We start from the raw sequence: 5515 nt of genomic DNA, 5'->3' as shown, positions 1-5515 counted from the left end.
TTTCATGCTATTTATTACACTATCCATGTTAGTTTGGGGGACCTTCACATGAACAACAGTATTCCCCTTGCAGATATGATCAGATTAATTTGATTTACAATGTTTAGTTTATGTTTCAGCTAAAAACATTTGATTATATCTAACAAGGACAGATTTTAAAAAGCATTTAAAGGAAATTCTGTACTGTGAAAGAAACCTATGCAATAGCCTAAGATAATCATTAACATTTTGGAAAAGTAGAAATCAAGGAAGAAAAGTAACAGTGCATCTCCCAGGTAGATGGAAAGCTTTGTAATGGTCAAGCCTTGAGTCTGGCGCTGACCTTACAGATAACCGAGGCAAAATGTTGAACTACATGGAATCCTTGTCATCTGATAAGAGGAAGCCATCAGTTAGTTAGGAGAGACAAACATTTTCTTGGAACTTCAGCCTAAAAGACACACAATCAGTTCAGGGTCAATGAACGTTGAGCAACATGGCAAACATCTGGTTATGGAACATTTGCTGCAGAGGCTCTTCCATGAACTGCGCTTTGGCAGATAAGCAAAGCCATGAGCCCAGACCCAGGGTGCAAAGGGCTGTCGTGTTGATGACCTAGGCAAATTTCTCCTCTTTATTCCTCCAAAGCCTTGGGGGATGCGGTTCTTAATTTTGGCCTGGGTTTCTCCCTGAAGGGCCTCCAGCAACGTGAAGGCAACCTCCATCAGTGGAAGCTTTCTTCCAAATTCATTGAAACGACACCAGCATTTACATGTGATTTTTTTTTTCATTGCTCTTATAAGCAAATTCCTTTTATTTACTCACAGAAGGTGTATATATGTAATTCTTGATTAAAAACAGATTACTCTGCCAATGATTAAAGATTTATACCTTAATAGCAAAGTTCAGCAACTACAGCCTGTGGGCCCATCCAGCCGAGTGCCTGATTTGGCTCATGGTCTCGAGGAGCTCAGCCGGCATGTTCATTGATTGTCTGTGGCTGCTTTTGTGCTACAATGGCAGAGCTGAGTCACTGCCTAGAAAACGTGCGGCCCACAAGACTGGAATGTTTACCATGGGACCCTTTGCAGGAAAAGTCTGCCAGCTCCTGCCTTACAATGTGCCCGCGTGGCTCCAGCTGTCCCACGCAGCTTGCCTGATTTCTTCTCTTCTCTGGAGTAGCCCTGGGTCTTGTCCTGCTTCTGACACCAAACGACGCCTGCCAGGTTGATGTGAAGCGAATGAGGAAAATAGCACCATCGGGACAACACTATTATGGATACATAGACCTTGGAAGTTTTAGGAATCTTTAGTTTTTCCACATGTTCAGGTATCTTTAGAAAACCACGAATAATGCTTCCTAGAGAGCGCGGCCTCTGAGGAAGGCCGATCCGTCCACCTTCCTGCATCCATACGTCCTGCAGGTGGAACCAGCCTAGACTAAACGCCTAGGGTAGCTCACTCCCAGCTCTGCTGCTCAGACCACCTACATCAGAATACCTGGGGAGCTCACAGCAGGGCAGGGTCCAAATGCAAAAGTCACAATAACCCAGAATGGCTGCGTCAGAACCCCGCTGCAGTCTGCAGTCTGATAAGCTCCCCAGAAGGTTCCTGTGCACATTAGACCTGGGGTCTCTCCAAAACAGCTGCTTTCAGAGATCATTCCTTGACAGTTTCCAATTCCCGGAGCTGAATTCCTCCTGTGTCCACTCAGAAGCTTCGGAAGCCTTGTGCTGCAGGTAACAGTGTTTTCCCTCTCCTGTCTCCACCTCCTCCCAAACCTCTCCTTGCAGGAGTTCTTTCCTGACCTTTCATTTCAACTCTCCTTCTCTGTTTGATAGACAGCTCCTTGATTTTCCTTATCAAAAGCCAAACATGTCACATTTGTTCAATGTAGAAAAACAAAGACATTTTAAAATAAACTATTAGGAACACGATGATAATAAAATTTCAAGCAATAATTTCAGATAATAAAAATTTCAAAAGCTTAACCCAGAGGAAGCCTCTTCCTTGAAACCTGGCTTTGGTCCTGGAAGAGGCTGCCTGGACCTGCAATGTGGGGCTGTTTCCAACAGGTGGGATGGGCTCATGCTGCCCGGAAACCACTCTCTGTCCACCCTGCCACAGGACCGGGGAACAGATCCAGGAAACTAAGAAAAAAGACTTCTAAGGTTAGATCTTACCTAACCAAGTTACAGGACAAAATGAGACTAAACTTGCAAGGGTTTCCTTGAGGAAAGTAACTGTGGGAGAGGAAATAGAAGAGAGGAGGAAAGGCAGGAAGAGTCGTCAGGCCAAATGCAAGTCTGATCCTGGCGAAGGAGAGGAGCGAAGACTGGGTGAACGCAGTGTAGACCGCCGTGCAATCAAAGAAAATTCAGCAGAACCACGGAGGAGCTGAAAAGCCACCAGACAGACAGAGGAGCTGGTACTTCCTCCACTGCCAGTCCAGTCCAACCCCTACAAGGACGGGCTGCCCTACCCGTGTGGATGCCATGTGTCTATCTACAACTTGTGTTTTCCTACTAAGATGTCCATCTATATGTGCTACATATTCTGGCAGAGGGATTTTAATTATGACTGATACAAAGAGTTTTTATTGTTAGACATCTCTAGACTTGGAGCTGCTGGCCAGTAGAAAATGGTTGAGGGTATAAAAGCATCCATTTCTCTTGAAGCTGAACTTCTTTCAAGGTTTAGCCACCTAAGTCAACTGGATACAATACTAAAAGTCACTAAATAGAAACAATTCAATTGTATGTACTAATATTTAATTCTAACATGTTATGCATCAGGAAACAGACTCAGAGTAAAATTCATGACCATTTCTACCTTTTCCAATATCTATCTTACACCCAAGATGGATTATCACCTTAATCAGTTTTGCTCTGTCTGTATGCACCAAATATAGAAATGAGCCCAGCACAACTAAAAGGTTGACGAAATACAAGTTGTCAAGCAAACTTCAAAAAAATTTTAATAAGTTTGTGTCTAACGACACAAGATAAAATCATATTGAGGTCACTAGACATCGTATGAACTTAGGTACTAAGTGTTCCTGAACAGGAATGGGAACTGCATTTGTTTGGGGAAAAAATGTCATCACAAATGCGTGGAAAGGAAAAGGTGGTACTTTGAGCAACCCGGGTGGTCTTCAGGAGCAAAGTGAGAAACAAGAGTTCAAGTTATTTAAAAGAGGAAGAACTAGAAAGAAAAAAAGAATGAAGAGAAAGAACAGAGCCAGTGGGAGGGCAGAGGCTGTGTAGGGTGCAAAAGGACTTCTCCGGGTGACACTCTGAATATTCAGTATGGTTATTAAACACAAGAAATATTTGATGAAGGTAGACTTTTTTGTAGAATACAGGAGAATCCAAGTTCTTTACTTAAATAGGTGTGGCTCAAACAGTGAGAGCACAGACAAAGGAAAAACATTGAAGAAGTCAACAGAAGTCCTGGGAGAGCTGTCAAATCAAGGGCATGTGCCCAGGGTCAGGGATCCGATAGCGTTATCCAAGGTATGTGTATTTCAAATAAGCTCTCAGGTTGCCTAAGCTTAGAAAGGTTTCATAAAAGGGTGTGCATATCACACAAGAGACTGCCTCAGAGTCCTGACTTCTACAAGATTCATAACATCATGGAGAAACCTAGATATCCCCCATGAGCAAAGCCATCTGGTCAGCAATTCATCCATTCCTTCAACATGGATTAAGCACCGTACTGCGTCTGGGGATATGAAGACAAACAAGAAAAAACAAACACAAACTATTGAGGTTTAGTTAATTGAGTTTTATGAAGCATATACAAAGAGTTTCTACAAATATTATCTCACCTAAGCCTTGCCACAGTTTTGCATGTTGACACAGGTGATTATGCCACCACAGGAATAAGAATACTAAGGTACTCTGATTGCTTGCTTGCCAGTGTCCTCTCTGCGTCTCCCCACTACACTCTTCCATTCTACGTATGCCATCTTAGCATTTCTCAGTAATTGCAAACTCCTTGAGCAGACTCAGAACCAAACCCAAAGTGATGTGACAGTTTGTAACTCAATCGCATGCTTTCCCATTGTTATGGTTTGGATGTGAGGTGTCCCCCAAAATCTCATGTGTGAGACAATGCAAGAAGGTTTCAAGAAGAAATGATTGGATTATGAGACTTAACCCAATCCGCGGATTAATCCCCTCATGGGGATTAACTGAGTGGTAACCGAAGGCTGGTAGGATATGGCGGGAGGAGGCTAGTCCCTGGGGCCATATGTTTGTATCTGGTGAGTGGAGTCTCTCTGTGCTTCCTGATCATCATGTGAGCCACTTCCCACCACCACACTCTTCCACCATGATGTTCTGCCTCACCTTGAGCCCCGAGGAATGAAGTCAGCTGTCCATGGACTGAGACCTCTGAAACTGTGAGCTCACAAATAAACTTTTCCTCCTCTCAAATTGTTTTCTCGTTACGTCTTTTATACACAGCAGCAAAAAAGTAGACTAAAACACCCATAAAATTCTCACCAAGCCTTAAAGACCTGTAAAGGAATTCTAAAAGAATGGCTGCTGTTAGCTCCAGTCCTCAGACAGTGGAGATTTGGATCTCTGACTCGCAGGGATGGGACATATTTCACACACAATAACTGGCCTTGAATAGGCTTGGAGTTCCCTGTACAGGGCTTTGGTATTTCCACTCTGCAGGTGCATGCTCACAAAAAGAAAAGGAGCAGTCTCAACAGGTAAGGGACTTAGGGAACTACCTCCCATGAGAAAGGGTGCTTTTTTAATAAAATGCTGCACAGAGAGGTGTCTATGGAGAAGCCTGTACAAAAAGGGAGCCTATTAGTGAATTGGGTGGAGGGTTTGAGAGGAAGGGAGTTACAGTTCTTTGAACCTTGTTTTGTTCAGGGATAAAGAAAAAAGTTGCACTAGGTAGATCTAATTTACAACCAGGAATAAAACTAAGTAAATTCTATGCTCTCTTTCAGCTCTAAAATTACATGGCTCTAAATATGCATCAGAGGAAAGGAAAAAAGAAAGGGAGATTTAAGATGATTTAGAAATACAATGAAGGAGCCAGGAAACATCTTTCCACTGCTTAAGTCAGTAGAAGCTAGGTACAGTGCAGTAACAAGTAATCTCCAAGGCTCAATACCTTTAGACAATGCAGATTCCTTCTCTTTGATATGTGTGTCCTTTAGGGGTCAGCTCTACTCTCCATAGTCACTCACAAATGCAAGCTAATAGAAAGCTATCTTAAGTCGCTAGTCAACACACTGAAGAAAAGAAAGTCCTATGGAATCTTGTTCTGGCAATTTAATGCTCCTGCCCAGAAACAACACATTACTTGGGCTCACAATTCCTTGAGTCACCTAATCACACATTCCCAGCTGACCACTAGGAGGGTCACAAAGTACAATCCTACCATGTTTCCAGAAAGCAAAGTGCTTATTTCCTAACCTGAGCTGGACTGTAGATCTGGCTTCTCAGGGTCTATGGCCACTTGAATGAGAGGATCCAGAGATTTCCTCATCTTGTGGGCTAAAGTTCAA

This window comes from Sciurus vulgaris (genome assembly GCF_902686455.1).
Source record: "Sciurus vulgaris genome assembly, chromosome: 12".
Classification (NCBI taxonomy): Eukaryota; Metazoa; Chordata; class Mammalia; order Rodentia; family Sciuridae; genus Sciurus; species Sciurus vulgaris.
This window is presented reverse-complemented; position numbering follows the sequence as displayed.